Raw genomic sequence first — 11,308 nt, forward strand, 5'->3', positions numbered from 1 at the left:
CCGTGTTCCCATTCTGTGCTGCTTGCACTGACTGAGATAAGTCCATTGTTTGGATACCTGTCTGGTGCTTGCCTGGCATCTGTGGCACAGATATGCATCTCCAGGCTGCATGGAGACATTTTCAGCTTATTGTAGAAAAACGAACGTAGTCATTGCAAGTGTCTGCTGCATAATGTCTCTTGGCTCATTGTGCGTGCTACTTACCACTCACAATGGAGCCGGTCCTATTTTTGGGTGCTTTGAAAAGCTAAGTCTTGGTACAATTCAAAGCGAGTGAATTACAATCTGCTTCAACTCTGTAACAACAACTTCCGTATTCTCTGATCGATGGAAAATCCCACCCTAATAAGATACGTGCCCTGATTCTCACCGCTGCTCTGAAAATGTGTCATTGGTATGTAACAGCGACTGGATTGTGTATCTGCCGTTGTACATCGTTTGCTTTTGTTTCATCGCGCCAATGGTTTATATTTCCAGTCTAGACTGGAAGATTGTTTGTGTTTATATGTGTGTGTGTGTGTGTTTGTGTGCGGAGGGGTGATGGGCGGGATGCGGCGACAGCTCCAGACTCTGCAGTGACACGGCTGTAATGGAGCTGATTGATCACCTATATGGCCGCCTGCTAGCCCCGCTGGCTTTTGCATACAGCAATTCCCAACCCCCCGTGTTTACGTCACCGCCGGTACGACTGAGCCAATCTGCGGAGACCCTCCATCCCCCATAGACTTCAACCTGGCCACGGTTTTGACATTGGCTGCAGGGTTTACATCTACACCTTTTCGGCGTTTGGCTCGCCCTGCTTCTGTGTGTTTCTGTAGGATAGAAAGGTACCGACGCATTTGCCGTCTTTGATGAAGTGACATTTTCCAATTCTGCCTCTTCTGTGTTGCAGCAGAGTTAAAAAGCTGCTGTTTTCCATTTGAATTAAAGGGCATAATCAATCAATGATAACATTTGCAGATCTCTCTCCCTGCCCCCTCCATGTCACACGGGGTCATAACCCTAATCTATCCAGGGTGTTGAAGGTGATTAAGCTCTGCGATTAGAACAAGCTGTCAAGGCCAGATCTCATTCAGACAGGAGAATGAGAAAATGTCTTCTTTTACATAAATTCGCAAGTGTAAAATATACCATACTATAAAAATTTATTATTTATATTTATAAAAACATTTATCACGTGTACAGTACCTAGGAAAAAATGGATTTTTGTTTCCATTAGTGAAGCGTTTGTTAAACATTTAAACCCCAAATAATATTCGCTCGCTGGGGGGTTCCATCGGAAGAACATTTAGGTGACATGAAAAGAAAATGTTCCCCTGAAACGTAAAATTAACTTTCAAAGGAACATATTTCACTTACCATTTGTTATTTGCGACCCTGCAAGATCCTGCATATTATTTAATAGCTGTATGTATGAGCATGGATAATAACTGTTGTGGAAGCGTTGGCACGGCTTCTAAATGTAAAGGCCCTCGGTGTGCTTCTGTGATGCTAAGCTGGAAGAGAGAAGTATATGTTTAGATAGTTTAGAGGAAGACACAGGATGAACATCTGCAAATGTGGAGCCTTCAGATCACAAATAAAAAGGTTATTCTTGACTTATTCTTTCCAGTGATGGAGGAAATCTCTGACACAACATTAGCCGCTGCTTTCCCGTCTGACTCGCACAGTCGTGTGCCTTACGCTGCTGCTCGCTGCTCTCAAGCCTCGGCAACAATGTTGTGACAGTGACTGTTTGTGTTCTTGCTTGCACTGACCACATCGCTGTCTGTGTGTTTTAGCTGACCATAGCCGCTGCAGTGTCAGTCTCTGTCCCGTGTCTTGCTTCTCCAATCAAGCTGCAATTTAAAAAAAAAAATAATTTTGGGTGGGTGTGTGTGAGTTTGTCTGCTGTCGCCTGTGCATGTGCTGCTAGATCTGTCTGTGTGTGCTTCCCTGTTTGTGTGTCTTCTGTCTCAGATTTTTGCATCCCGAGCTGTATCTGTTGATTAGTGTCTGTGTATGTGTTTGCATGTGAGAGTGCAAGTTACAGTCCGTGTTAGAAGACAGGGGGGATACGCGCTACGGTGCATCCTCCTCCATGGCCAACCAGTTCGCTGCAGCGTGTGTAAGTGTGAGTGTGTGCGCCGCTGGAAAAGAGAAGAAATTGATCAGCACAGGGAGGAACGTGTTCACCAGCAAAAGGCTGGGTGGAGGGTATGAGAGAGAGAGGTGGAGGGGGAGAGAGAAAGAGCGAGGGCTGTCGCTGCAGACTCTTGCTGCAGTATCTCACTTTGGGCAAGCAGCTGCAGACAGGGAGTAACAGACAAGCGAGACAAGCAGACAGGTACAGACCTGGTGTGATGGGAGGGGATGGGTGGGGGTTGGGGGTGTGGAGATAGTGGCAGAGGGCAGTAGATGCTGGAGAGGCAGGACTTGGGGGTGGAAGGGTCAAATGGGGGAGGGGGTGTGGGTGAGTGAAAGGTAGCGGGTTGCGGCGGCGGAAGCTGGAGGAAGCGAATGTTTTTTGGCTTCTTTTTTTTTTTCCGGTGATGGCAGCTCATCATGTTGGACCTGTGACGATAGAGGAAGGAGGGAGAGGTGGAAAAATAAAAGTAGAAGGTGTAGATGACAGTGTCACGGCACGGCTGATGTCCCAGTGTCTGGAGCAGGAAGGAGAAAGAGGAGGAGGAGGAGTGGTGGTGGTGGGATGTTAAGATGCTGAGATGGAGCTGACAATGCAAGCGCTGGGTGTTGGTATGGGGTGACGGGGTGGGGGGGGGAAGGCGTCCCACCTCACTGACCTGCGTCTGGCTGCAGCTTCCCGCAGACACCTCGTCCCCCCCTCCCCCTCCCCCCCATCTCTTTCTTTCAAACCCTTTTTTCCCTTCTTCTACCGCTGCCCTTTTCCCCCTCTGTTCTTCCTCATCCTCAGCTCAGAGGCGGATAACAAAAGGCGTAATCGGTGGCAGAGTGAGCATGCGAGGCAACGCGTCGGGTGGCGCGGAGCATTCATTTCCGGAAGACTCCACTTTGCCTGGCATTCCCCAGAGAGAAGGAGACAGTCAGAGACATCTATCCGATTCTTTTTTTCTTTTTTTTTTAGTCTGAGGGGGAGGAGTTGTGAGGTGGGTGGCGGGATGGGGGGACAGGGTGGAGGGGGTGGGGGTAGTCAGTGGTGTGTTTGGGTACATGACAGGCAAAAATGCCATGGGAATGTTTTCAATATTACTTTGTTAATATTCACTGCAGTTTGGCATTTTATGGCAATTGATGTCTGGAGTCTTTGTTTCCAACCTGTGCTTTTTTCTTTTTAGTTTAATAGAAGCTGTCTTTTGTCGGACTGAAGCTTGTTGCCTTTGACACTGACAACTTATTGGTTGCCAAGCTTGCCGCCATGGCGGCAGAGTTCGGCGGGTAGGTGGTAGGGTCTGGCTTCAAGGGTGTTGCAGTCAGTGTGGTGTTTTACCTGTGTTCTTATCAATGCTGTTATTCTAACTTGATGTCTGACCGAACAGTGTCGGCGCTTGCCCTTGTGGAGGAAACCCAGAGGCTGATAGGTGGCTCTCTGCATCCATCAGTCAGTGCCGACAGAGAGACGGACTGACGAACCGGGTCCGGGTCCAGCCGTCCTGGAAGAGAGAAATTTAGACTGATGATCAGCCGACGCTCTTTAGGACAAAGAGGCGAGCCCGGCTGCTTGGCTGGGGGGCTTTTCCTTTTCCAACACAAAGGCTAGTTAGCACAGAGCAGGCAGTGCAGGCTTGTCTGTTTGTCCGAGCCTCTGCTTCTGCTTCTGTCTGGGTGCTGCGATGAAGATAATTTGTCCAACAAATTTGCCTCTTTTTCTTCCTTCGTCATCTCTGTTCTCTTTTGCTGCCGCTGTTGTTGTCTGGTGCCTTGTGGTATTTATTGCGTGTAAGCATTTGTCTGAAAATGTTTCTACCTTTGCATGTCTTTGTGTGCACAGGAATCAAGCTGAGCCTTCTGAACACAATAACTTATCTGCGGTGGAGCAAAGGAGGAAGATGGGAACCGTTTTCTCTGTCCAGGGCGCAGAGCCGTTTTTTCTGTTGATTGCAGCCCATGCTGTGGGTGCCTTTAGGTAGAAATTGGGTACTTTTAAGTGGAAGTGGTTGAGAAAGGGACAGTGTGTGTGTGTGTGTGTGTGTGTGTGTGTGTGTGTGTGTGTGTGTGTGTGAAGCAGAGAGAGAGGGAAATGTGTCAGTGCCCTGCAGCTGACTGCGGCTCCTCAGTAGACTCTGTCGTACTTCACCTGCTCCCTGAGACCCTAACTTGTGAGCTCTCTTGATAAAAAATCACGGGTTAGGCTCTTGGGACGCGGGCGGAGGGCACAATCGACTTTCTACCGAATGTTCCAAGGGTGGAGTCGGAATGAAGCACCAACTGATTTACTGTTGAAAATCTATACATGGTAGGGACAATGTAGAGAAAGGGAGAAGAAACATGAAAAGGAAGTCGTATAATAAAGAGCAAACGTTTTTAGGATTTTTGTTTGATCAACTCCTCCGTCACATCATTTATAAAGTGAACTGTAGTCCTGATGGAACTGTGCATGTAGGAATGTGCATGTTTGGTATCGCCGAAATGTTTAGTTTTCCCCCAAAAATTCATCAAGAACACCTTTCGTGATCGCAGCAGTGTCATCGCTGTAAAACCGAAACACTCGTCTACGCTGCGCTGTGTTCTCAACCGACATTGTAATCTCTCTTTGTGTCAACATCTTTGTTTGAATGCCATTCGAGTAACACATGATCTGATTAGAAATGGCAGGACACCAACCACTCCAAACCACCACACCCCGGACTCGTGCTGATTAACCCCTGTCAGCACCGCATCACAGTATCGCAGAGACCCAACCAATACATGTGATCCTCCATTACCGAGGCAGTCGCTCTGAATTTGATCACTCCAGCTTCATTCTGACGTTGCAGGAGTAGTCTGATCCTAATGCCACATCTGCCGCTGCTGTTTTACACGTTGTAAAACTAAAGATTCTAATGCAGGTTACAGTTTTGTTTTCAGTAGTGGGATAACTTCTTTTTTTTTTAACATACACACACACACACACACATTCAGTCATTTTAGTTATATGGCTTCATCATTTTAAACATTTTAAACAAAATCTGAGCCAGCTATCAGAAAGAGTTTAGACATTATGATATTGCCATATTTCAAAATCAATACCAGTATTCAGCATCTGATAACAATTCCCTGAGAAGAGTATTTTAAAAAGCACATTCCAACGTACCCACTGATTTACAAATACACGGAATCCCTAGGGACAAAAGCCAAATATGTATTATTATCACAATTACAGAGTAATTATTTGTTTTCTTAACAAATAAATTTTTAATAGTAACTGGAACTGGAAATGTATTCAAATGAACCTCTTCTATACATTAAGTTGCTGGCTATGGTAAAATCAGAGATGCCAGAAATCTTACAGTATGTTAAATAAAAATAAGCACATTTTTAAAATGTTCAATCAGTTCCAAAGGAATTTTATTGCTCTCTTAATTTTATCGGTTGTAATTTGCCATTGTCGAGATGAGATGTCCCAACCAAATTGGTTAATGGTCTAAATCCATATTTTAACTGGAGGTGTAGGACAACTCTGACAGACATTGTAATTCAGCAAAAAGGTAGGCTGGCAGAAAGACAATATTAAACATTGTATAGAAAATGAAAATATTTGACTGGTCTCTTGTGAGCACGGCTAAATAAGTGCAATTACAATAAATTAGGCCTTCCAAAACATAATTCTTTTTCTTTATGCTATTCTAAGGTGACTTCATTCAACATTACAGCTTGACCTGGATTTTAAACTTTAAATTTTTCCCAAGGCAGCATGCTTTTCTGAAAACCTAATTTCTTCTAAATTACCCATATTAGGAATGCAGTTCAAAACAATTGATTTTCTCTCTAATACCCTCCTCTCCATCTCTCTCCCAGTCTCCAGTCTCCCTCTCTCCCTAATTATGTTTTTTTTTCTTCCCGTCTCCCCATTTAGTTTCATAGTGAACAATGCCGATGCCAACTAATCAGTCTGTGCCTATGCCACAGAGCCCCCAGCAACAGCTGAAGGAGTGCCATGCCCCATGAATACCAAACAGCCAGGCACAGTGCGACAAGTGCTGAGCAGTCAGACGCAGCACAGCCAGAGTGGAGCTGGTGCCCACAAAACAGCCAGACAGTTTTATTAGGGTCTGTCTGACACGCAGCAAAGTCTGGCAGCACCCGAGCCCACTGATGAAATCCTCACCGCTCCCCCAACAGTAACAAAGCAGCATGCTCCCAGCAATCCGCCAAGGATCCAATAAATATCACCCCGTAAAAATCTGCCACCGGCTAGTTTGTAACTCCACTGAATGGGGAATACAAACTTTGTTCAAAGTCAAACTAGTTCTCAATAAGCAACCACTAAATGAATCTCTTTTGTGCCATCTGAACATTACACTGCATCTGACGCATCAAGGGGAAAAAAGAAATCTCCTTCAGGGAAATTCTGCAAAAGCTGCTATTTTATTGAAAATAAAAAAAATGATAATGAAAAAAAGGCTCATTAATTCACTTTTGCATCTTTGACCTTTTTAAGCAAAGCAACTTTTAAAAATTTTATATTTTCAGAGGAAATTCAGAATCCTGCTCCGTTTTTGTCAATGTCAATTGGCTATGAGTTACTGAAGTGTATGAAATATGAACATATTTGTGAGAGCAGTGCTTATAATTTTGCTTTATTATTGAAATAATTCATTTAATGAAATCTTTTAATTTTGATATAATTAGATAAGTCATAGTAAATTTGGAAGTGGTTGTCAAGGTCAATTGTGCAATGTGTGCAATAAAAACATTTCTGTTCTGTGTTTGCACAGAACCAATCAGACTATTTTACAGTGACAATTTAGACAGAAGAAATGATGGAAAATTGAACAAGTGAGGTGTTAAAATATGCTTTGAAACTGAAATTATGAAACTGATGAAGAAGCAGAAATTCTGCTTTTGCTTCATTTGATGCACAAGTAACTAATGCAGTGCCTCAGCAAGATGTGTATAATATAAATATGGCGTAATACACTTTTATCAGTAGATGTCCTAAATAAAGAGCATTCGCCGCATTTGCGCTGGTTTCTATGCTCAGCTAGTCTTCAATTCCTGCAGGAAAGATTGATTCAGACCTTGAATAGGTGTAGATAAACCAAAGGCTCCAGCTGATGGACCCGAGTGTGTGCGAGAGATTACACTCCATTGTTCAGAGGTGGTCATGTAACACACTTCGCCGCTGCATCGCTTCCCGATAAAAGTAATAAGACAGATTAACATTTATCCTCCACATTTGGATTTGGGCTCAAGCTGACATGGAAATCAGATGGATTTAGTGAATCAGAGGGCTCGATTATTTTGTGTTTTTTTTTTTTTTCAGTGATTGTCAGGTTGTGTTGTCTGGTGAAGCAGTTTAGTGTTCACCGGATCTCTTATCGCAGCAGGATGGGGGAGGAGGCGCAGGTGGGGTGGGGGTGGGGGGGCGTCAGGTATGCCTGAAAGCGGAGCAGCGTGGAATGGCGGGGGGCAGGGATTGTGTGTGTGTATGGGGTGGGGGGTGGGGGGCGTCTGAGTTTCCAGACACTGCGGCAGGAGGCCAGACAGTCACCTGAACACACACACTCACGCAGAAGTGTGCCTATGACACCACGAAAACATGCAGACACACATTTTATACGCAAAGTCTCCCCCCCCCCAAAAAAAGTCTGCACTGAAACCAATTCAATTTTGTTTTTAATTCAATCAAGGGTATAAATTGTTGTGCCACTCGTAATGTAATTATCCCTGTGCATCGAAAGCACAAAAGTTTCTTTATTATTCTCTGGGCGACAAGGATGAGAGATAAACTCCATTAACTTTTTCAGATTACAGTAAGTGCTGTGGGAGGTGGGGGCGTCTACTGGAAGGACAGACTGCGCTGAGACTGGAGGATTTTCGTGGCGGGCCTGTGGGCATAGAGCAGGAGTCTGGAAAGTGGGGCTGATGATTGAAAACCAAACAACAAAGCTCAAAGGGAGCTGACTGACGGCCTGCAGGCCAGAGGTCTCGGCACATCCAACTGCAGTGCTCTCAGACCTGGTTTGTTGTGTCTGTTTGTGTGTGTGTGTGTGTGTCTGCTTGTGCATGCCAGCATTGCACATGTGTGTTTGTATTGTCTAAAGGTCCTCAGTATTTGAAGATGCATCGCCCCTTGGTCCTCCTTGCCCAGCTCCCTCCCCGGGTCCGGTCTTATCTCCCCTTCTCTCTCTGATCTGTGATTCACTTCGGAGGCGTTGCCAGGGAAACCTGGTATCTGGCTAGCAGCTTGATGGAGTTATTGAACTGTAACTGGCTGGGATAATTATGCTCTGTCTTGCAGGTTGGCTATCCAGTGGCTGGGACTTGCTTGTGACCTATAGTGGGCGCAGCATTGTCGCCACAGGCAAAAGCTTTTAACCCCTTGGCCACCAGACAGCTGAACTGTTGTAACTTTGACAGAGATGCCCAATCAGAGTTTAGACTGTCAGCTTCTCTGTGGCTCTTGTTTTTGTACACCGATGCTGCATTAGCAATATAGTCAGTTATTTAAAGTAAAACTTCTCACTGTAATTCTAACAGACACACACACACACACACACACACACACACACACACACACACACATGTTTGGCTAGCCTAGTCACATTCTGGTGGTTTGCTTTGTGTCCCTCAAACAGGTCATGGCCACACATTCCTAGTGTTTCCTCAAGTGCATCCGCTCAGCCCCCGGGCAGGTGGACACTTGGCTAATCACAGTGTGTTTACTCTGATTTTGTAGGGAGCGTCTGTGATGTTCCACCACAAAAGAGCTGATGTTTCAGAGATAGTCTGAAAAAGAAGTCTGCTACATTTTGCTCTTGTTTCCAAGTTTCCCCATCCTTGTAAAGGCAGGAGACACGGACACCGTCCTGTATTTTCCCACACTTATTCTAAATTGCTATCAATATCTCTTCTTCTCTAGGAGCCCTGGCAATTGTCTTTCTGTCTGTCTCCGAGCTCAAAGGTAAGACCAATTAAATAAGACTTGCATTTGCAACACAACAACAAAAACCTCACTTTCTGGTCTTTTTCTGTGTGATCCATTTTTAAAGCAGACAAGAGTGGAGGACAGCGTTTGGGTGTATGACTGCCATGTTTTGCTTGCACACTTGCAGTAGTAGAGTGAGTAAGTAAAAGTGTCAGACTGCTGTAACAGACGGCCTCCGCGAGATAATTAGCCTGGAGTCATTTGGAAGCTGCTCAGCTCTGCCCAGGTGCCCGCTGTGCACAGAAACAGACCAGACGACCTTTTACTCAGCTCCATCCCACTGCAGTCACTTAAAACAGTGATGGATGCTTCCCTTAACAGCCCGCTCCCTACCAGCCCTTGTCCTCCTTTTCTCCCCCCCTCCCCCTCTTGTCTCCTCTGCTCCAGCACCACTCTCCCCTTATTTGTCCCTTTTCCTCTCCTTGTTTTTTTTTTTACAATCCTTTGCCTTTTACAGCCCGCCCATTCTCTCTGTTCTTCCAGAGTGATGAGGAGGAAGAGGAAGAAGAAAGGTGGGGGGATTGAAGTGAAGTGAAGGGGGCGTTTCCTCCTGGTGCAGAGTCAGGCCCTCCCTCCCGTCAGTGCCTCATTTGTATGCAGCGGCTGTTGCTCAGGTGACATGGCCGCTGGATTCGATCCCGACTGCGGGAACATCAGCAGCGTGGCGGAGAGTGGGATAGCAGGTAAGGACAATGAGAACAGGTGGGAGAAAGAGAGGAGAGAGAGAGGGAGGTGAAGAGGGAGGAGGACAAAAGGGGTGGAAGGAAAGGATGGATATCTTTGAAGGACTTAGCACCCCACACATACACTTTATACTGCTGTAATGCATGCGCACATATTATCAGGTTCGAGTCCAGCCTCCCTCCCAAAGCCGTATCTACAGTTCAGCACAGGAAGTGTGTGTTTTCTTTAATTAAAATGACTATTACTCTCTGAGATATGCTAGATGAGTTATAGTAGTAATAAATATCTAGGAACATGCAGTTTTTTTTTCTGTACATCATTTGACTTGGTGGGTGTTTTCAAAATTAATGGAATATCTTTTTCTTGTATTTTCTTAACAAAGAATGGAATATTTGTAGATGTTACAATGTCTACTTGTATATAGAGTGATTTCAATAAAGGTCTTTGTTGAATATGTCCTGCGTTTGGTTATTTAAAAATTTAATGGTTTAATCCATGTAAGCAAACAAGGAAGGAATCCTGCAGTTTCCCCTCAAAACATTTTCATTGTTTTCACTTGTGAGGTTTTCATTCCCCTTGATATTGGTTTTGTTGCCAAAGGCAACAAAGAGAGAGGTGTATTACACAAATACTCATACATTCTGAGTGTGTGTGTCAGAGGAGAGGGTAAGAAAGGGAGGAAATAGAGTCTGTGTGTAGGTGTGTTTTTGTTTGCTTTATTTGTGTGTGTGTGTGTGTGTGAGAGAGAACTAGACACAGACTTTGTGTGTTTGTGTGCTTGTGTGCACTGGGGGAGCAGTGCGGCCAGGCTGCAGATATCATCCATCTCCCTGTCACCGGCCCAAGGGCTGCTGGGAAAGTGGCAGACAGCTCCCCGGCTCTGACAACAGAGGCTGCATCCTAATTTTCCAACACAGAATGCCTGAAAAACCTGCTCTGCTCCTCCCTCACCACCCAGTATGGAAAACCATTAACCCCGCGATCCGGGAACAAAGCACGGAGCTCAGCCCTGACCACCGCTGGCTGCCAGTCGTATCAGCGCCCATCATCTACCAGACTCTGAGCACTGAACATTTTGCATGAACACCACTGTATAAAACATTTATTACATCTCCAAGACTGCCACGTTAAATTAAAGCTGCACATATAGAGGGACGCCATAAAATAAGTTAATTTCTTCAAGTCACATCAAACTAGGAGGTCTTACACTGACTGATCTTTAAATACATTGTAAAGTGCATTTTCAAAATAAAAGTCCTCCTTGCAATAGCTGTTATAAATGGATTACATGCTTTCTGGTTAGCCATGACTAACTGTGTTATAAAGCTGTTGTCAGACATTCTGTAGCTTTTGTTATATGCGCCAGCACTTTTGGCACAATTCGCATCTCTCCAAGCGTTTCTATTGCTCATCTCTTCTCCTCGGCATCAAATAAACATTGGCATGAGGATTGAATTAGTACTCATTAACGTGTGGTGTGTAGCCGTTTGCAACATTTTTTTCCTGCTTGTAAAGTCATTTGAGTTTTGCAGTTTA

General features: G+C 44.9%; 1 long non-coding RNA gene across 2 annotated transcripts in view; it reads left to right on the forward strand.

Moving 5' to 3' along the window:
- The window catches only part of LOC123963166, a 54,927-nt gene extending 44,384 nt beyond the window's left edge, over window positions 1–10,543 (forward strand). Inside the window, exons 7-8 of one of the 2 annotated variants that reach the window (XR_006823130.1) lie at window positions 9,023–9,064; window positions 9,572–10,543. This is a non-coding gene — a long non-coding RNA (uncharacterized LOC123963166). Of the gene's footprint in view, window positions 1–9,022 lie in introns of both variants that reach the window. The other variant, XR_006823129.1, reaches the window with a different exon arrangement.
- Window positions 10,544–11,308: the final 765 nt, after the last annotated feature.

The sequence above is a fragment of the Micropterus dolomieu genome, linkage group LG23 (assembly GCF_021292245.1).
Source record: "Micropterus dolomieu isolate WLL.071019.BEF.003 ecotype Adirondacks linkage group LG23, ASM2129224v1, whole genome shotgun sequence".
NCBI lineage: Eukaryota > Metazoa > Chordata > Actinopteri > Centrarchiformes > Centrarchidae > Micropterus > Micropterus dolomieu.